Source organism: Ischnura elegans, chromosome 9 (assembly GCF_921293095.1).
Source record: "Ischnura elegans chromosome 9, ioIscEleg1.1, whole genome shotgun sequence".
Taxonomy (NCBI): Eukaryota; Metazoa; Arthropoda; class Insecta; order Odonata; family Coenagrionidae; genus Ischnura; species Ischnura elegans.
In genome coordinates this window covers 66,746,487-66,769,812 of record NC_060254.1, presented here as the reverse complement: position 1 = coordinate 66,769,812, position 23,326 = coordinate 66,746,487, and positions in this window count along the sequence as shown.

Below are 23,326 nucleotides of genomic sequence, written 5' to 3'. Positions count from 1 at the left end.
TTTAAGCCACGTAGCCCGTGTCTTAACTTTGTATAAGTCCTCTCAAGACCTCCAAAACTTAACTTTTTTAATGCCATAAAATGCATTGGAGATGGATGAGGCATTCATGCAAACTGACCTTAATGTATTTTAAATGTCCTGCTTAAAGGAAAATTAAGTTAAAGGCTGGATTTGGCAGGAATTTCCGATATCACAAAGAATCTCACTCAACTAAGATGCTGCCTAGTCATAATGTCGACGAAACGAATATTTCTCAATTTAACACAAAAATTCTCATTAGCTTTCCTCCATGACTGCACAAGTTAAAACGGTTTTGGAAAAATAATAATCGCTCCCGTTCATTTTTCCACCAGCATAACATTTTATTCACTAAACAATATACTGTTTTTCCCTGCATTATATCAAGTTCATTCAATTTGATCTCAGCATATGTTCTTCACGCTTTTCAACATATCCTCCCAAAGTCTATCCTCCATCTATGCCTATCTCATCGCATAATCTGATCGGTTATTACTCCATATAGTGAACCATGATATTAAACATGGCTAGAGCTCTCTCATAAAATTCACTCTATCCGACTACCTCATATTCAATTTAAATATTTCTAGCAAGGTAGAATCTACCGGTCCAAAATTTTGGTGAATGTAATAAAAAGGCTGAATATTCAGGTTCAGGAGTTTTTTTTAATTTTTTTGCAGTTTTGTGATACATAAAAATCACCGGCAGGAACCTACAAATTTCTAAATCAACTAATCTTTTTTGAGCTGTTCCTACATAAGTGCAAGGCAAACTTCTACAATATCACCATATGAATGAAAATTATTTCTGATAGACAATACCCCCCAGCTGCGAAAGGCCTGGTTACACGATACATTTCCACGTACAAGTAAATGCCTACACGTATGAACGCGTGAATGAACGCGAAAATGCACCGTGTTATCACACAACTTGTGCGAACGCATGAACGGAAAATAGAACCTGCTCTAATTTGGTTCATGCATTTGTACATGTTCGGCTCCGGTCCACAAAAGTCATTCATGCGTACAGACATTAACTCGTGCATGTTAACGTACCGTGTAACCAGGCATTAAAACCCAGAACAGTTCAATGAAATTCCGTTGGAAATATACTAACATAGCTATTTATATAAAAATGGCAGTGCACATTTTCAGTAATTTTCACCAGAAAATTCAAAATTTAGTCGCGATTTAAACCATGCAAGAATTTTCGGTTCCAAGTAAATACCTACTCTCACACGTAAGATTAAGGGAAAACTTGGGAAGGGATAAAGGCTGATTTTTGGGTCACTAGAATTGAAACAAGAATGATAACAGGGTAAGGACAGGCAAGGATTAGAAAAATACGAAAGGGAATAGGAGGACGGCGATAACATCGTCCATCCAAGTTCACTCAATCGTAAACGAGAATTAAAAAATTCCCATTCGTCGGGATGCATTCCTTTTATCTGACATGAGATAGGAGAGCGTCCTGAATATTTTATTGCCCGTCCACGAATGAATGATTCAATCCCATGGCAGGCTGACCGCAGTCCTGAATTCTTCCATGTCAACAGCTACTTCTTTTCCGCCTTGACAGGTCTTCTGTATCCTTCCCCGTTTCATCTGATTTTCATATGCATCTCTGTTATACTTGTCTTCCTTTCCCTTCTTTTCAAATCACTTCTCGCCATATAGATTTCATTTTTAGCACAGGGTGGCCAGCAAATCTTGATAAGGGGATATATAGTGAGATAAGAGATACTTCACATGATTTTTTTCCTCACCATGCTTTTGTAGCCAAAAGTTACTTTTCGATAATGATAGGTAAAAATTTCATTGGTAAGTGTCGCAAAGTTTTTAATTTTCTGGGAAATTTCAACAGCAGTCAACTAATTTGACCTATAGATTAGGTCAAATTAGTTGACTGGAAAAGTTGGAGTATTTCGGAACAGCATTAGAATCTTACTAGCCCCATTATTCTGGTTTTAAAATTTATGCATGAGTTACCCTTCAGGGTTATTTATCTATTCTCTAAAGCTATTTTATAGTGTTTGGCCGAAGGAAAGTAACATATACCCTTATATAACAATTAAAATTAATAAGAGCTTTATCTAAATAATATAAGCAGCAAAAGAGCCGATTTATAATAAAATTCCTAAGAATGGTACGATTCAGAAAATAAAATGGAATAAATAATATTAAAAACTGTTTATTAACAAGTGTGCTCAAAAAACTAAATCATCAAATTTGTGGACTATGGAAACGAATAGAACTATTAATTAAGAACAGGAATTTTTAATTATGTCGGCGTGATCTATTGAAATTTATAAATTTCCAATGCTATATCTCGCTTTTGCATATACCAATTAGTAATTATTGATAAAAAGGATCCTTCGGTCTCTACTGATCGCCACGCCGAGGACATTTTTGAACACCAATGAAAATATGCCTTAAGTGGAAACGTAAATCAAGTTACTGCGGAATGGAATACGGCCTCCCGTAAACATATATTTCCCTTTTGATTAACACAACGAAACTCTATTTCAACAAACGTGATATGTCGCTTCACTTTCACGCAACTTCTTCCGGTGGATTTGAACCTGAGACCGTTCGGTCAGAAGCCATACGGTTTAACAAGTCTACCACTTTCCACATGCAATTGCTTCGTTTAGTACTATTACAACATTAACTTTATTACACGACCCCGATTCGCGGGACTACTTCGTTGGAAAGGATAAAGGAAAGGTGTAGGCAATGCAAGAGTTTCGGGGAAAACACGTACATGGCGTCATAGAAAGGTGACAACCCTCCATAAAAATCCTCAATTCACTTTCACGGACTTCATCTTTCTTGTCTCTTCTCCACGCTTTCATTCCACAGCCGCAAGTGACATTACCTACGCAGGAGAGTACGCGTTTCGATATCAAAGGACTCTAAAAATAGCCATCAAAAGTTATACCACAATGAATGAGCGCGTATTATTACATAGGAGTGGGTTGGAAGCGAAGGGGTACAAGTGATTTCTTTTTTCTTTACAGAGTTAGGTAAAGAAATTAGGGGTAGAAAACAAACGAGATGAATTAGATATTTGATATATTGCATTTGATTTTCCACTCGATGTCAGCTCAGAGATGAGGCACACTCGTATCCCTTGGCAACCAATTTTTGTGTATTTCGTCTTACAATTAACTTTACCTAACTCTGTTGAGAAGAAAATCACTTGTACCCCTAGGCTTCTCACGCCCTCATATCAGGTTACTACGGATAGGCTCTCACCTCTGTGGTGTCGAATTCTTACATACCTGTTCAATGCAATGCTTTGCTTTTGTACGCACCTCAAGTCCTCTCCGTGGGCCTTCGTCAGACTACCGCATTGTCTGTGAGAATAATAGAAAATGACGTGATATATAATGAACTCTATTCACCAAAGTCAAACCTGCCGCACATTTCCTACTCGTTAAGGTAGGCATAAAAAGATGAGCGTACTGACACAGTGAGTAGAGCTCTGGATTGCTTACCGAAATGACCTGAGGTCAATTCCAGGGCATTGCTTTTGGATACCCCAAACAGTGATCCTTGGAGTAGTTCAACACCGAGTTTCAGTGCATGGGACAAATTAAAGAGATCTCTTGGACATAGTTGGTATATAATCCACACTTACTTCAAACCTATGAACAAAAAATAGGAGGAATTATAAAGAAATGCCCTTAATCATAGCACATGTTCCAGTTCGTCTTAAAATGAAAATCAACACCGAAAGGAGTGAAAATTTATTCGATAATACAAATACATCCAAAAAAAATTTTTATTATAACGAAGTAATTTTAATCGAATTTCTCATCAAATCACGTAATCAAAGAAATATGACTCATTATCATGTTCAACATCTCAGTTGATAAATAAAAGCGAACAAACTATGCATAAATCCACCAATTTATTTTTGTGGTACTACTAGTTTCGACGCAGCGGCGTCATCATCAGGTACAAAGGCTACAAAGAAACAAACATCCTTATATATCATGTGGTATCGGGAGGAAGAAGGTAGGTGGAAGGGGTGGAAGGGGCTACCTTCTTCCTCCCGATACCACATGATATATAAGGATGTTTGTTTCTTTGTAGCCTTTGTACCTGATGATGACGCCGCTGCGTCGAAACTAGTAGTACCACAAAAATAAATTGGTGGATTTATACATAGTTTGTTCGCTTTTATTTATTTGAATGAACATCCACAAAGTTGAGCCTGTTACGATAGAGATTATCTCAGTTGATAATTGTAATGGGAGGGAAATGGACATTGAACTGCGTGAACCAATGCATTTGGGAAATCTTTCACTCAAATTCAGCTTTGATTCAAATTAATTGCTAGTAAATGAGGAAATATGGAATATATGCCTACTACCTAAAGGTCGGAGAACGTTATCCATCAGTCAGCGCGGCCTTAGAAAATGTCCTTAATTCACGTGAGTAGATATTTCATCTCATAAATGCAAAATCCAGTACAAATGGAGAATCTTGAATAAAACAAACAACTTACATTGTGACTAGCCTTCATGGCCAGATCCTGCGATATTATTTCTATTTAAGTGTATTGCCGCTTCAGGTAGGTTTACATGGGACAATTTGCCAATTATCGCGGCCTGTCTCCAGTGGCGAATCCAGGGGGATAATCCGGATCCCCCCGAAATATTAAAACCGTATTATTTTCCTTCATAAACAAAAAAAATTGTGAAAAATTATGAATTTACAATATATTTCTTTGACAAATGAAGTTTTTCCAATTGTGAAAAGTTTTAAAATTAGTTTAAAACCCTCTATTTAGTACTCTGTTTTTTTCAAAAACTTTCCCCCCCTCCCGAACGAAAGTCCTGGCTACGCCACTGTCTGTCTCCTTTCCTATGGTGGACTTTCCTCTTCCATTCAAAATAAGGCCTATTACCTTTCACTCGAGCCTTAAATCCTGTTCTATTTCCACCCCAACCTTGATTAATTACCTAACATTTTTCCCTCTTACACTTCATATCCCTTCCCCACTAAGTACTCGTTCTATTAAAACCTTCTCTCTCCTACGAATCACACCTAGTATCTTCACTTGCCAAACCACCATATCCAGCACTTCGTTGTTCCTCCGCCTCTCTGTCCACTTTACTTACCCCATTCTTCTCAACACCCACATCACTAACGTCTCCAGCTCTGAATATAAATGATGTAATAGGCATTACCTGCATTACCAGGTAGTCATCCAATATGAAAGGTATAAGTTAGACGGATTTGTACTATATAAATGTGGCCAAAATGAAACTAGGTACATTGTAAGGTAGAGAAACGTATTTAAAACTCAGCTTTTAACTGCAGAAAAACCCTCAGCTTTCAGGGAAGAAATGAAAGTATTACGGCCTCTGTATTCTCCTTAATTTATGCAAAACGTCACTTTTATTTCAGACATACAGTCTCCTCTATTTCCTCACCGTTACGAGGCGTTACACATTTTCCTGTAATGAGACTCCTTTGAGCTGAGAAAATTTTCGTGCAAAAACGCCAACCTATCTCCGCACCTTAAGACAAGCAGCATTCAGGTTCCTTTTGTCCTCGCCTCCTAGCTTGCGAACATTCCATTATATTGTTCCGCTCATCCGTTCCTCGAAGCTGTAGAACCACCCGAAATTGGCCTCATCTAAAAAGAGTATTCAAATTTCCAGCTTAAAAGGGCTATCTGGGTTAATTAACGCCTCATTCTGTTTCCACTCGTTAAAGCGCTTCCATGAATAAAGTCGTAAGGCCTGGGCATGAACGGAGGTGACAAAATTAGTCCATTAAAGTCCCTGCACACGTTTTGCGCAGGTGAGGATGGAGTATGCAATTGGAATTCTTAACGTTATAATCGTGTTCAATCTTAGAATGAGTTCGTGATTGCAATAAAATTGAGCAGAAAATATAAATTATGGCTTTAAAAGACTTGAAATCTTCTCTAGAGCCGTCATAGGGAAAAGTCTCTCGGGTTCATACCAGATTTAGTCAAACCATTTCATATATGCTAGCGCAGCGAAGTGGGCAACGATCTTCAGCCATAGCAAACGTAGTAAACTGTCCTTTATATACTAAATAAGAATGGTATCGTCTGGTTTCATGACTTTCAAGCTATCCAAACCATGCAAAACCCGATTTATAGAGATCCGAGTTGTCAGCCTCCTCCATTTTCATTCTAATAGCCAAGTAGCTTGACGGAATTCCTACCGAGTTCATAAGAGATAACAGGAAGAGTGGAGTGTATTCAGTGCGGTGGAGCTTGGATAATTCACATTTTAAGGAGCAAATGTCATAATTAGTTAAAAATCAATTCCTTTAAAATAGTTCATGGAAATGGTTAAAATATCTGGTTGATGTTTATGTAGCATGAGATGACTGCATGAACTAATTTAAATAGATGGGTAGAAACACAGCTGTTTCTACTCGACTGTTTTTCATGGTAAAAATAACCTTGTGAAAATTAAAAATCATCAAAAACTGCCTTGGGAAAATATGAACGGACCTCGAAATAATATAAAATTGATACAAAAGGAATATATTAGGCTTAAAAATCATAGTTTCACTATGATAGAGGACACTTAAATCCACTTCAGAAAAGATAATTCGGATGACAGACAAGGAGATTCACAGAAAACGATTTCGGACGGTATGATGTGCAGAAGGTTTTGCAAAACTGATTGGTAATATCTGGTAATTTTCGCAGAATCTAGGCGGCCCAAAAAGTGTGCTTATTGAATCTCCATTAAGAAGCCCATAAAATCATGACCTAAGCGAAGTATGAAATTAAGACTGTGTTTTATAAACTGAATTTAAAAAATAAAAGAAGCTTACTTAGGTGACCGCATGTAAGTCTTTTAAGCCACATGATAGATATGTAACTAAATACTCTTAAAGAGGAGAATAGATTTATATAAAGGAATAATATTGTTAGAATGTCAAAAAAAATTTCAAATAAATTAGTATTCTTTAACCCTCTCTAACCCACAGCTGTTTCTGGGAGAAATCAAATTTCAAGATTTTTCAATTTGAAAACTTGAAAATGTTACACTCAATGATAATTATCCTGGCATATAAATATTTCGTCATTAAAATTTACACAAAAAATAATATTTAGTTTAGATATCTCCTAAATAGAGCTGAAAGATTAAACATTTTTGATGTTGCTTAGAATCGAAATTCGGTTATTGGGTCAGTTCCTCAAATAGCCTATATAAGATGTTGTTACTGAATGTAGAGATGGGACAGGAATGGTATAAAAGGGAATGGAGTGAATCGCGCGATTATTTGACGCTCAATAGCCACTATGGACATCTGTGAATGTTAGAGGAATTCATTCCCCTCGATGCGATTCAGGAGAAGACCCAAGTCCGGCGGCAGAGGCCTATGGTGGCGAGAGACCTCAACCGTCCGCGTCCGAGACCACCACTTTTTCAAAACCTTTCTCCCGAATATCCTGTGCGAGCGTGAGTCTGCACGTGTGATGTAACTCCGTGGATAAATGGAGCCTCTCCAGAGCATAAACCTTCCCCGCTCAGAATTCGTAATGGCATGCGGACGACGTAGGATGGAAGATAAAAAACGGAAGCAGTGGAAATGAAAAAAATTAGATCAAAAAGAGTGAGATAGAGAGAGGGCTTCCATTTCCTCTGAACACCGCTAGGGTCGTCTCTGTAGCCTTTCGACCCCTCTACACTCCACCTGAGAACCTGTCCGGCGAAAAAAAAATAGAATAAAATATCAGAGAGAAGAGTGAAGAGAAAACGAGAGGAGACCGCCAAAAGGTTTTGCGACTCGTTAATGCGAATCGGTTGAGCTGCATGCCAATGGGACTTCAATAACCCCATCACTCCCCCAACACCGCACATCTTTTGTGTCGGCCACTAACATATACCACCGTGCACGTCCTAGCTCGGCACACTGGCGTCCGAACTAAAAGGTGGCGACTCCGTCACTCGGCATCGAGTGGACACGTCAAGACGAGGAAGGGTTACGGCGATTAAGGAGGAAGTCACAGAGAGCAAGAAAAAACATTTTATTTCGTAAACCCGACTCAGAATATTGAACAAAAATTTGTCACATACTCGGAAGCCACTGAGCCTCGCATGAGCAATCTATTAATTTACAAGCAAATAATCGTCCGTATCGTGCAAATATACCAGTTTTTAGCGGCCCATTTTTTAATTAATACAATCAAAACAAGAAAATATTAAATGATATAGACAGATCAACAAGACCATTTGAAGCTATTACAGAAAAAAAATTGTAAAAATATGCAATTTTTACAGTGCATTACATTACATTCATTCCATATTATTATTATATACTAATGAAGATACATAGTTTGTGCAAATATACCGAACATTGAATTCAATTAGATTTATTATGGTAAGGCCAGTTAAGATCGTGAATTATTTTTCAGGAACAGGTAGTAGAAGAGTCTGCGTTTATATTCGACTACTTTTGAAACTACGTATTTCACTAGACAGAGCATTCCATAATTTGCTACCATTTACTACTAAGGACCTATTGAAGGGACAAGGATCACGATGCTGCACGGGATCATTTCCTCTTACCAAGAAATCTCCCGTTTAGCTTCAATGTCCACAAAAGAGTGCTACATTAGAGTTAATCGAAAATCCGAAGGAGAACCATCACAAGTGAATCTCTGATTTGGCGTTGAGGCGTTCCCTTAAAAAGCCGCGGAATTTTAAGCGGTGGAGAGAAGAATAAAGCAGATAGGGGCCCAGAATGCAAATAGAGAGAAATAAGGGTGACTACACACCGCAATCACGTTAATCCGCTCAGAGTAGGTGTTAACCATTAAAACGTGATTTGAACTTTGCCAGTTACGGACGGGATGAATTTTTGCCTCCGGTAAAAACAAAAATTCCTCACGTACTTTTCCACGCGCAACCTCAGAATTTAAATATTGAGATAAGGATTTTCAATACTCACCCATAACTTGCAACTCGAACACTGAAGTATGATGTGCAATTGGAAAATGAAAGTAAAAGATTAAATAATCTAGACAACTGCTTCTAGTTGAAACAAAATTCCTCATAGCAATAGGTAAAGCCTTATTAATATAAAGTTTTGACATACCAACAGGCTCAGAAATTGCAGTCGAAATATATGTTTATTTTAGTAATTTTAGGACATGCCCTCCATGAAAAATTCGGCCCTGGTTCACTTCAACATACACTAGCATTATTCTCCATATAAAGATCACGAAGTACTGACAATGTCATGTGCAAACTAAATCATAGCAAGAACGCAACTTCCCTCTTTACATATGAGTAGCCTAGAAGCTAAGGGGTAAAAGTAAATCACTAATATGTAGATTCAATGATTCATTTGAATCCATTTGTAACAATAGCATGTGTATACCACCGGCCATTACCTGCACTAATCTCCGGAATAATAAAAATTGCACTTTTATCCTTTGGATTCTAGGGTTTTCATATATTTGAGATGCATTTTGCGCCTACTAAATGTTCATTTACATTGCCAGGAAGTTGAACTGCAGAAGACCTCAAACAGATTACTCGACGAATATGGTGTTCATATTACGGCAATAAACCAATGCCAAAAGATACTTACTCAAGTTTTCGTATAAGTCAGGCGAAAAAAAGCTATTCTGATTAGTGTGATGATTTCAAATTGAGTTTGAATATTCTTCCCTGGAGCCCTGGTTTTTCCTGATCACTGATTGGGCGCTGAGCAGATAATTCCAAATACAGAAATCAGTTCGCCCGATGCGACTTAAAGCCGCGGTCCACTTGGCTCCATTATTTATGACCAAACAATGGCCAAAGTCGGTTTTCTTCTCCGCCATATCTTTTCAAAACAATTCTAATGGTTCAAATAAGCTTGGCTCATGGTCATCTCCTCGAAATTCCAAACAAAACAGAAAAATTAATTATGAAGACTAATTATATTCTTCCAGAACGGTCTGATTTCCTGACTAATTGATTTTCATATTTACCAGTGCTTTCATTGAAATGGAAAAAAGTCCATTCAGGCAAAAAAAGGTACATTCAAGTCTATGTAAAGCCTTTCGTTTAGCTCCGAAATGGCGAACATATTCAGGGATATGTCGCAACCTGTTATTCGAAATGACACTGGAAGGTAAGATTTGAGGATGCGACCTACATGTTGGGGAGTCATCACTTTCGCTCCATGGGCCGTGTTCTGTCTTTTACTTTTGGCACTACATCTTTAAACTTGGAATATATTCTAAAAAAATCAAAGCATACGAAATAGAAGAAGGTCGAAATTTACCTGCATCTAAACACAGTCACCTACACTTATGTTTCAGCCCAGACGTCGAAGGCTTGTTGTCAGTTGTGGAACTTTAAACTCACTGTATTCTTTTAAAATAAAAAATAATATACATATCAGTGTGTGCTTCACATCATCTAAAAATTTAAAGAAAATTTAACACATTTAATATGTCAAGAAATAAAAAAATATGGCCCTTAGCGAGGAATACGTTGGTTCTCTTCTGGCAGTCAAGTTCCGAGTGATGACAACGTATTACTTCTGGCTCTACCGGCCCGTAATTTACAAGGACAGTGCCGAGGTAGGTTTTTTCCTTTAAGATAAAAAAATATTGGCTTACGGATTAGTGTGTGCTTTGCATACCCTGAAAATTTGAAAGAGGCACCCAAAATTTTACTCACGTAATACGTCAACAAACAAAAAACAAAAGGAATTGGTTGGTTTTCTTCACGTAGGTTTAACTCTGAGAGACAACCCACTACTTCTGGCATATATTTCGACTGAAAGATCCCGACATGTCACCGAATATGATCTTCATGTCGAAGCTCCATCACCCACGGCAGCAGTGGTCAATATGAAGGAGCGCAGATAAAAAAAAGCCCGGCGCCTCCCGAGCGCCGGCGGCAATTCCGGCCCGTAATTCACAAGGAGAGCGCTGAGGTGGGGTTCTGTGGAAACGGGGCGATAAAAATGATGATAAGGGCTGGTCGAGGTGATAAAGTGAAGAGGGTGGAAGGGAGAAGGGTAGAATGAATGGGAGAAGAGATTGGATGACGAAGGAGGAATCCCTTACAGGGAGAAAATGCCTCACGCTCCGCCATCGTCGCAGTAATATCATACGTCGTCCGCTATGCGTAATTTTAAGAAAAAAATCTTTCTACCGCATACAAGTCCACATAAAAGCCTTCGTCAGCATGAGGAGACGCGAGATGAATAGGCGAACATTTCGACGATTACTGAAATGCTATTCTTAGGGCAAGGGCACGCCTATAAATGGCATGGTGTAATGAAGATGGCGGGATTTTAAAATCACTAAGTATCATCAAAAGGTAACCAGGGCTAAATAAACTCACTGGGTGATCGTAACGTTTGCAAACCGAGCAAGTAAGCAGGTTAGATTGGATAGTTTTAATACTTTTGGCCTTAATTTTGTGGAAAATTGATGGTTAATTTTATCAGTAAACTTTGAATTCGAAAATAAAGCAGGCAGCAGCCTAAAGAGATATAAAAAGGCTTACTTCATGAACTCTAATATGAATATTACATTTTAATTACTAAAACTATGACTGGAGAAAAGATGTATCGGGTTTTTAAAACGAGTTATAAAATTGAATTCGCAACAACAGAAGAATCATTACTGGAAAGTTTACTCCAGTCGGAATAGTTCCATCATCTCTTCTAACTTTCCAAATTCGATTCATAACGATTGTTCTATCCTATCAAAAGAAAAGTTTTTTTTAATGGCACAAGTTTTGTACTAACTCCTCTGGCCAAGAAAGGATGGATAATATTTGACTCTCAGTATCTTTGGAAAGTTAAAAAATTCATATTCGAATTGAAAAAAGGAAATTTACAACATTTAAATTACTACTCCAATGCCTGTTTTTTAGATTCTTTACACCTGAAAAAAAGTTATTGATAAAGAAGAGAAAAGTTTGATAGTGACTTTTTGATGGCTTAATACAAATTGAATAGCGTAGGTAATTATAGTATCAAAACACTTCAACGACAGTCAGACTTAAATTGCGCTTCTCTACAACATTGCATTGTAACATCAGGTTATTGGTCAAGGCAGGAAAAGGATAGGAATACCGCAGAAGAATTCGAGAAAAATGTGAAAAGTAGAATCGGGGCATTAAGAAGAGTGACTGTTTAAGGAGAGACATCGCCTGAAAGAAGCCCTTAATCATAGGAGAAATCTCTTTTGGTGATGAAATAAGCACAAAGTATGGGAACGCTAGAGATGAAGAAGATCAACTTTTCCCTCGCGGAATGAGGAAAGAAATCACCCGAGAAGTAGGGAGAAAGGTCCAGAAGAGCTTGAAAACCATGGTTGAAAAATATGGGACGTAGGAGGAAGTTTGGAGTTAGCTTGACGGGCAAGGGGAAAGTGGGACCTGCAGTTGACGGAGGGTAGAGAGAAGACGAAAGGGGTTTGAGACAGAACTGCCCACTCAGACATCCGTCTCTTTCACTCCAACTCAACAATATCAACTCCAAATACTCGCGTTATGAACGCATAAAATCGTATATGATAAAAACTATAGATGGTAATTTCTAAATTTCAATATAAAACTCAACCACCTATCATGGTTTCGACATGCTATGCAATTTCCAAGGTGATGCAACAAGCACTCTCTCTGTATTTATGCGGAGCAAAGGGAAGAGGAGAGAGTGTGTGGAATTACTTTTGTATATAGAAAGTTATCATAATTATTCCACTCAAACTCTCCCGAAAATATTTTTTGCAAATGTGTTGAAAACGTGTAAAAAAAAGTGAGATTCATTACTGGTTACGCAAAAAATAATTGCTGGAAAATTGGCGCATTAACAGCAAAATATTTAAAGGATTAGGTCTTAAAATAAAATGCTAAGCAGTTGCTCACTTCCTGAGCTTACGGCAGCCCTGAATTCGCACTTAAGTAAATAGAAAGATTTTTGAAATAATGATTTTTACCATTTACTTGTATACATAAGAACTTAAGCGTAAGGAAAGTATAGGGATTAACATCTGGAAACTTTGGTTGGTAGTTGAGTTATGTATTGAAGTGTGGAAATTACCATTTGAAGTTTTTATCGTGGATCCAAATACTCAGCCATCGCCATTTCCCCGCAAGGAGGAAGTGTGTGGGTACATACAGTAGTAGGGCAATCGTTCGTGGTAACACGTGCGGAAGGGTTGCGGAGCGAAGATGGATGCAAAAGGAGATGTTCACGTGTTTTGTAGAATGCAATAAAGGAGATATGAGGGATATGGACGGTTGAAGGGCGGTGGAGAAATGCAAATGGCGGTTTAGGTCTCGGATACTCACGCACACAGATGGAAGGGAAGAGAAGATGGAAGAACTTTGTTTGCATAGGGATGCTGGGGCCAAGGACAGTTGCCAACCATTTGGGATCCCATAGGAGTTGTTTTGACAACTCGTAGGAGGGGATATGGCAGCATAGTTCTACGCTTAGAATGCTGACTTTTGACAAATCGAGGGGTGCTATCAACTCAGTAAGTGAGATGCTCTCAATTGTGAATGGCTAAGAGATACGAAAGATTTTACTGCTTAGCATTTTATTTTAAGACTTCATTCTTAGGAAGAAATTTTTCTCCGTAAATAGTTAGTAATTTAACGTTTTTGCACCTATTCCACACTTGCACAAAATATTTGCAGGGGGTTGGAATGGAATACTTAATATAAAAATAAATAAATACATTTAAAGTCTTCATTCTAGAAATAAAACTACAAATAAGTCGCTGGTAAGCTAATCATAATAGTGATTACCTACTATTGTACACGCTTATAAACACACGCAAAGGTCCCATGATAACTTGGTCATTCGTCACAAATGAATTACCTTACAGCCTTATTGCGACTTCAACGACTATTTTTTTTAGAACGGCTGCAATACTTTCGAATCAAAGTATTGCAACAGTGAACTACAAGATAGATATATTGCCTACATATATTCTGAAAAAATTATTTCGAAATCTAAATTCACCACTATTTCGTTAAAAATAGACTAATATTAGCACCTCAGAATGAAAATATTAGAGGTATGATAGGTCTTTCTCTTTACAAAAAGGATATTAAATGAATAAAATATAACCTGCAAAAACTTAAATCGCATAATTAATGCCAGACTCTCTTTGCCCAGAATAAGCACATGCCGGTACCAACGTACGAAATTATAGGCGCTACAATAATGGTGAATACAACACAACAAACGATTTCCTTGGATAAAAAACTAATCATGGTTAGATAAAAAAATGGACACAAAGTGGACAAAAAATGTAGTTTTATTACGCTCTATATGCTATTATATATTCTGAAACTTCCTTTGAAAACCTTTATAAAACTTTGAGGACCCTTGAAATACAGAATGTAATCCAAAAATTATTTTTTAAATTTGACCGAACAGACCGACAAACTCATCGTGAAGTTATGAAAAACGTGGAAAAATGGCATCAAATAATAAAATAGGCCTAGTAGCACTGCAGGTAAATTTGTTGGGTATGTGCAGTTTAGTATTCCATCAGAGAGCACGTATGTTTAAACTGAAAAAAACTGGGATAAAATTTTTTCGAAGCACTACTGCTTCGAAATTATGGACTCACCCGACTAATGATGGTAATTTTGAGTATTCCTCATCCTTTCGCTTAATTGCACCTTATCGTCGTCAGAGTGATCATTTTACTGGAAGCTTTCTGAAAGCTGCAATTTTTATCGCTCACACAAGCCAACCAAAACGAGGAGCTGCACGTTTACGGCTAACTTAGCTCATCAACCCGAATACGAGGACGGCACAATATAGACTCGAAAGAGTGAAAGCGGCTGATTAATACACTATTCTTCCCCCACGACAGGGCGATGATTACAATGCTAGTCGCACCTACTTGGGCGCGAGACACATTTTCGGTTGGCAGGACTGCAAAAAAAATGGAAGATAATCGCGAAACCCACGAATATAACAAAAGAGGATCGTCATGTCAGCCGATAAATGTGTTGTCACCCGCCGTGCAATAAAATGGGTTTACAAAAGTCGCCACTCGCGTCGCTGGTGGACAAATTGATCCGAATTTCATGGGAAAAAGTAGGGATAATTAGGGGTTTTAACCAAATTTTATACACGTGATGATTTGACCTATCAAATCCATAACTTTTCAATGCTAATTCCTGCAATCTAAAGTATTACACTGCAAAATATTGGTAAACAAGGGACGGCATTGCTTTCATCACCTTTCCGTGGACATTTTTGAAAACCGATTAAAATGCGACCGAAGTGGCAACAGAAACCACTCTTTTATTGGACGGCATTGAGCCTCCTCTATGCGGTCCCGTTGGCCAAATCACTTGAATACACTCGACAGCAGGTAAATATTAAAACCGCAGCAGGTGGTGAGGTAGGGGGTGAGTCTAACTTGGAAATGACTTGGAGGTTAACTAGCATGATATGATTTCTAGAGCAAGAGAATACGAATTTCATGTTGAATTATCCATGGGGTGTTTGTTTAGAAATAATATTTCCAATGTCGATTGGCGATTTTTTTCTTTAACCATTTTTTATATTGCTATTTCCAGTAGCCCTCCATTTTTTTGTTAAATTACTATTATTTGAAAATTTCTGTTGATTTCGATGCGAAGATTCTGAACGTCTTGAGGAATTAATTCGAGGTTAGCATTTTTAGGTATCCGAGGGTATCAGATAGTAATTGATTTTGTGGAATTCTTTAAATTTAAGAAATTTTGATTATTTGACGATACCTTGACGATTTTAAACATTCTATTTATTATTCTGTTTTCTGTTCTTCTCTTCCACTTCTGGCTCTAGGAAAACAAATGTCGTAATATTTTCGGGATGGTTGCGATATTTTTCATCAAATTCTTTCCAATCGATCTGTTTATGTTGTGCCGTTATCCAATCTCAACCTATATTGATGCCAGGAATCATATGCTGCAAGCCATTTCTTGCTCCCAATATAGGAAAAGGGGCGAGGTGTATCTCAAGTCGTTGAACTTTCCCTGGCCAGCACCCCTTCCGTCCCATTGAGCGCGGGAAAAATTGCCGTCCGCTCCCCGCTCTTCAACTGTCTCGCATTACTCAACCTCGGGTCCGAAATTTCGCCCGGGGGATCCTGAAAGAGGGGGTTGGAGGTTTGAGGGGGGTAGGCGGAAGACATTCTCCGGCCAGGGCAATCTGTCCCCCGTTTGTCCTTTGGCGGCGGTTGTGAGTGTGTGTGGTAGTGGGGAAGTTAGACTCGCCCCCAAACTCACCAACCGTGGCCGTTTTAATATTCGCCTGCTGTCCAGCGAGCGTCCTCAAAACCCACGTCTTTCTTCCACCCCTTTACACACACACTACTCTCCTCCATTCGTCTACTTCGCTTCAGTTGTACGAAAAATATCACAGCCATCCCGAAAATATTGCATCTGTTAACTTAGAGGATAAAGTTGAAGATAAGTACAAAGTTAAAAAGGCAATATAATTTAATCATAACTTCGTTTAAGAGGCCACATAATTAGTGACGCTACATCAGACCGACACTATAAAATGTTTGTTTAACTTATTGATCAATAACACACGAGAAATAAAAAGACGATTTTTCATGAAAAACGTACTTTAATGAGATTTTTTGTGTAAATAGAACTAAATTAATTAGCAAAAGCGTTGTTCTATTTAAATTTAATGCAAATAGTCATCAAAATGAAGTGTTTTTATGTAAAGAATAATGTATTATGTTTACGTAAAGGCTTATATTAGTTTGTTAATAAAAATTCAAAACTTACAACCACGTTTAAATGCTGTCGTACTGCTGAAAGAAATCTGTAATTTTATCTGTATTTATTCAATTAAATTATTCAACCCTTTTAAATAGAAAAGACAACGTTGTTTCAATGATGAGAGGCACTGTACTGAGGAAAAAAAGCAATTCCGGGGAAATAAATCCAAGGGCTGAGGGTGCGCTTTTATCCACCATAAGAGGAATCGGAGCCTGCTCCTTGGATCGATGGAATCACTTGCGGCTGCTTTACTGTTTCACGGGATTGGCACTTGCTTCATTGAGGCGTAGGAAGTTGCTAAGGTTGGAAGTATTTATACTATTAGTCGAGGAAGGAAGTGATATGAGGGTAGTACATCATACCAAGTATTTTGTCTGGGGCTATTCACGGATTCTTATCTTTTATCGAACAGATACAAATTTTGATGCTAAATAAAATGAATTCATAAATGTTGAAGATAATTAAATCAAACAAAACCTACTTAGTTATCGATCGACATTTCATTCCAAGCTAATCACCAATGCCCACTCATGGCTGAAGCAGTGCATGCAAAAACAAATAGAGAAGGTCGGTAAGTAATTGCGTACGATCGATTTAGTATTATCATCAAATAATGGTTTCCACAATTGGAAGTATTCCAACTTCCAAGTATTTCATATACGTAATTTGAATTCATCTGTAAGAAACAACAATAGGATTTAAAGAGTTTTAGACTTCAAGCACTTAAGCGATAATTCAGAAGAATATTTGCCGCGTTATCATATTTACAAGGTAGCAAAGTATGGTAGAAGTATTATATACCAAAACAGATATTGAATATATGTATTTTACACATTTTCTGTCTAAGAACAATCACGCAACTGTCCGAAAAATAGTCATGCTACAATAGCATGCAAATGTCTCCATTTGTAGAAAAATCTTATAAATTATGAACTTAAAAAGTAGTACGCATGAAATAATTTTAGCTTCCAAAGAAAGCTACATCAAATCATTCCCTATTTGGATCAAATTCGCTCAGCTTCGAAGCTTTTCCATCGTTTACCAAACTCCATTCAAGGCCGCGACCAACCCAATCTGGTAGGTTACCTTCGGAGGGGTCGGTAAGAGTGGACGAGGCTAAGAAATGAATTTTCATATCTAAATTAATGCCACTGCAGGGAAAAAAGGGTAACATACCAATATAGACACTAAAATTAATTACATCACAGGTTTGCTGACTGAGAAGAATTACTCAACCGTAAGAAAAAATACTTTCACTACAATAGCATCCAAATGTCTCAATTTTCGAACAATCCTCTCAATTATAGAATTTAACAACTGTACGCCTGGCATTATTATTGTTCTCCAGGCAAGCCGCATCAAATCATGCCTGATTTTGGTCAAATCCGTTTAGCTTTGAAGGTTTTTCCACATTCCTCTACTTCATCGTTCACCAAATACCATCCAAATAGTATCCAAATGCCTCCAATTGTAGAAACATCCTTTCAATTCTAAAACATGTAAACTGTACACATGAAAATATTTTAATTTCCTAGGCAAATCACACCAAGTCATACCCTATTTTAGTCAAATTCGTTTTGCTCCGAAGGCTTTTCCTCATTTCTCAACTGCATTGTTCACCAAACCCTTCAAGACCGCTAACCCAATCCAGGAGTTACTATTGGAGGGGTAAAGAGTAAGGTTATTGGAAAGAGTAGAGGTGGTGAAAAAAGGAAATTTCTTACCGAACATAAGGCAATTACGGGGAAAAGTGGGTGACGTACGAAAATAGACACTACAATTAAATATTTCTCAGGTTTTCTGGCTAAGAAGAATTATGCAACCATCCAAAAATACAGTTTTGCTACAGTAGCATCCAAAGTCTGCATTTGTAGAAAAATCCTTTTAATTCTCAAATTTACAACCTGTACGCCTGATATTATTTAGTTTTCCAAGCAAATCGCATCAAATCATGCCCGATTTCGGTTAAACTCGCTCAGCTCTGAAGCTTATTCCACCGTTCTTAACTGCATCGTTCTCCAAATCCCTTCAAAGGCCGCTAACTCAATCCAGTAGCTTACCATCGAAGGGGTCGGAAAGAGTAAAAGAGGCGAGGAAAGGAAATTTCTTACCGAAATTAAGGCAATTGCAGGGAAAAGTGGGCTCGATGGGATGAGAAGGAAATAAATAAGATGAGAAGAAGTATGGGGTAGGGTAAACGCGAGCAATAAATACATCCACTCGGCTGTCGCGGCTCCGAGACGCTCGAGGGGAGCTTGAATAATGGGAGGCCTCTCTTTTCCTGAATATAAGAGAAGGGAGGGGAGAGTGAAGGGGAGTGGGAAGTCGGGGAAAATGGAAAGAAGACGGGAAAATTGTGGATGGGTAAAGGAATGAAACGTCATGCGTGCATTTTATGGAGCCAGGTTGAATAACTCATCCGAAGAGTGAATCTGGATCATTTTAAAGAGTGAATCCGGATTTTCCCGGTTTTATGATATTTTACTCCTCCTTTTACTCCTACCAAGTGATCAATTCATTCTGCCATGCATAATTTTTGACCGCAAATTCTTCCAGCTCTAGCCCAGTTTACAACTACCATACTGCAAACGTCTAGTACTTAACCTCTTCGGTCCTGCCGTATTATATAAAATACATCGACGTTTGAATTTTTTTCCGATTGGCTAAGTGAAATATCATTATTGAAACTTATTCAATGCTTCCTAACAGATTAACGCATCATACAGAAGCACAAAAATCGCTAATTTTGTTTTTTAACATCTAATTAATCACAAAACATGAAATTCAGACCAAAAATAACGGCGTATATCCAGGGACTGTGGAGGGTAATGAAGAACCAAATTATAAAAAGTATTCCACCGATTAAGGCCAACGTCTTAATTGGTAGAATACTTTTGTTCACGGAGTACTTAAGAAGCATTCTATCAGCCCCTTCCCTTAATGGACTTACCTCTTCAATTCACTATTAGGTCTACTGCCTTTCATTCTATCTAAAATTTGCAATTCTTTTCGTTCCTCTCCCTCGCTTGTCTAGCATTCTAACCTCTAACACCGGTTTCATCTTCCCCTTCCCGCTAAGAACTCGCTCCATACATCCCTTCTGCCTCCTTCGTATCTCATCTAGAAGGTGTCTCTCCTCACCCACTATGCCCAGTACAAGCCATATGGGTAGAAGAAAAATTGGGAAACATATATGTGCAAACATGCAATTGACATCAGCAGAAAATTCCTAAGAATAAATTAATTCCAGCGATGCTGAGAGAGTTTCAGCGATATCAGGTGATATATGGTGGGATCGCTTGCCGTGATAGTTAGTAATGAAGTAGTGCTTCGCATAATTTTTATTGAAACTCGTCGAAGTACAAGTAAGATTGTAAACTAGAAAATATTTTCGTTATCCGTTATTTTTACAAAATTACTTCTTCCTCTATCGCAGTTAGTACTTACGCCTTTACTGCCCCGTAGTTGGGATGGAAAACTAGAGCCAACCATTTTCCTTTCATCTAAGGAACTCCACCATAGCACACGCTCATACAAGTTGAGTGCCATGTCAAAATTCACCAGACAGATATTATTTGCCGAGGTATTCCCCTCAAGTCATCTAACATACCAAAGAGATTTTAGCACACAAAACGACGTACATGTGCATGGCAAAGGACAACTGTATCAAACTAGTAAGACTAATTTGACATACCTTAAAGATGTGTTTCTTGAACCCTCGACTGCGAAGCTACTCTATGTTTGCCACTTTGAATCCCGTGCGATAGGAATACTTCAAGGCGAGGCAGCGCCATAGAGACAAAATGGTAAGCATAACTAGCAGGAGTTCATCTTTGTTGCGCACGAGACACGGGAAGTCGACGATCCTCTGCATAAGGCATTTCAGAGCGATTATGGGGCACCAATTAATCACCTCATCCTTGCTCAAACTGGCACGCAGAGCGTTGTATAACCCCTTTATTGATCACGAGAAGTTCCATTAATGGAAGCGATATAAGCCGGAGAAGACCTTTAAGGAAGGAAGACGTTCCACTGGGACATATGTATTATTTTCCAGTCTCTATTAATAGGGTATGCGCACTTGTCTTGCTTACAAGGTTCAGAAATTGTAAGACATTGAGGATATTATGACATAAGGAGGCGGGTGCTTCAGTCCGCATTTCATGTTTTTTCAGAAAAAATACCACCTTCAGATATTAGGGTTTTTCTAAATTTTCTGCCTTTGGTGTAAGAGTGAATATCTTACACAGCATAGAAATTAAAGTAGCAATTTCTTAATATCGTATTTCCTTAAAGTAGTAACCGATTTTGATAACTAATACCATTTTCAAAACAAATATTTAAACAGCCTGACTGTAGGTCGGTTTCGTTAAGTTTTTTTTATTTTACTCATTCTGAGGAAACAGGTAAAACTAATTATCCAACTGCAAGGGTTGTGGAATATTCTTACCATGAGGACAAAAGGGTATTAAAAATTAAGAGAACAATAAATAAGCTCATGAAAAAGTACTTTGTAATTTACCCTGACATAATATAAACATTGCTTTACGATATGAGGAAACTAGTCAAGATTTACCAAATAATATGATGCAGAAATTTCGTTCCGATCAATCACAGTACACTTATGACAAATACAAATGAGGTGAATGGCTCTAGTCCAAAAAATCAAAACCTACTATTTTCGGCTCACATGGTATATTGGCTGTCCTGTCAATAATATACTAAAATTTTAGAGGCTATATTTCCGACAATAATTAAAGGCGTTTCGGATTATATTACGACGGTATATAGTACCTAAATTTTAATTACACAAAAGTATCTCCATTAATAAACTCCTCAACAAAGAAAACACACCCCACTTCTGACTTTAAATTATTACACGAAACGAAAGGAATGATTGCTTCTACGAATGATTTCATATTATTTTTTCGGAGAAGAAGTTCAGTAAAGCCAAGCAAAGTGGACTTCAAGCTGCTAGGTATCGTCCGTATTCGGAGAAGGGGTCTATGTCTGATCTAAGGTACGGTGTTATTCAGCATGTGTACATGAGATGACTTTCCCATGAAACCGAGCCAGAATATCAGACTGGACTGAATACGGCCAAGTATGGTGTTATTCAACATGTGTGTATGAGATGACTTTCTCATTAAGCCAAGCAAGAATATCTTTCTATACCGAATACGGCCGGTCGCATACACCAATCAATTGAAAGGTTTCTAACCCTCTGCAAAATTCCATGAATCGTGTACTGGATGAGCTGATTTTATTTTGTAATCCCTACTCTAGTCTTCCCCATTTAATATCCGAATCCAATTTTCATCATGAGCTATTCTGTGAAGAAAAACTTAATTGATAAGCAATTTCTTAGATATTTGCACAAATGGTTTATACATTAAATACGAATATAACTTTACATTTTTACATAATGTTGAACGCCAACCCTAGTTGAAGAATGAATCACCTACCAGATAATGTTTTAACAAGTTTTCGAAAGTAATTTATTCCACTTTCATGACTTCTTGGCCTTCACTTAATATCTATTCTTGGTTATCTTATTAGAGAGTCAATAAGATGAACAAATAATTCAGTTTTATTTGAATTTAAATATCATTTGACTCTACATATTTCCCGTTTCTATCACCATTCTTCAATTATTTTTATTTGCTTACTTTCAAATTGTTTCCACAATGGATTCGATTCCCTCATTTCGTTACAAAAACACCGATTAGAATATCAATCATTTTTTACTCACAATTTTCCGCTTAGATTTATCAAAATCCAACTGAATCATTCGTCGAGAAGAAGACCAAAAGCTGCAGCAAAACGCGTCACCACTGACTGGAATTCCCCGAGCAAATAATGAGAATGAAAAAATGAAGGCGAGAAGAATGGAAATTGAGTTCGAGTGCGTCAACCCGTTCGCTTCTCAAGTGAGACGGCCAGGGGAAAAAAGAGAGATAAAAGTAGCAATGTTGGAAAGAGCGAATGCACCAGGACACACAGGAAGGAAGGAAGGAGGCTGCAATTTCAAGGGGTTGTCCATGGCAATGAGGTCTACGGAGGAGAAAAATGAAGGGAGGTGGGGGACACGCTGATGTTTAAACGTCCAGTTCTGGAGGGAGGCTAGAGAGAGAGAGGTCAGCGGCGTTGGCCCGGAGAGACTGTGCCGCCATTTTTTTAATCGTTTTTTATCCTCAGTCGTCCGTAGTGAACGCTTACCGGGAGGGGTTGAAGGGGTTAGCGGAGACAGGGGCAATAAAGAGAGAAGAACAATAGGACCTAGAAGGACGCATCCCCCCATCCCCTACGTTTTACTGCTCCTCGACACAGTGTGGACAAAACTTGTGACGGGATGAATTGTACTTAACGCGCTCAGTTCCCCACAAAAATTTCTACGGGCTTCACCGTGTTTTTTATTTTTCTTTTTATGCGCAAACGAAATTCTTTTTATGGCCGTATACCTCAACAGTCATGGTGGCGCAGGACAGAGTACACAGGGGTCTCGCATGCTCGTCGACGGAAGATACTCGG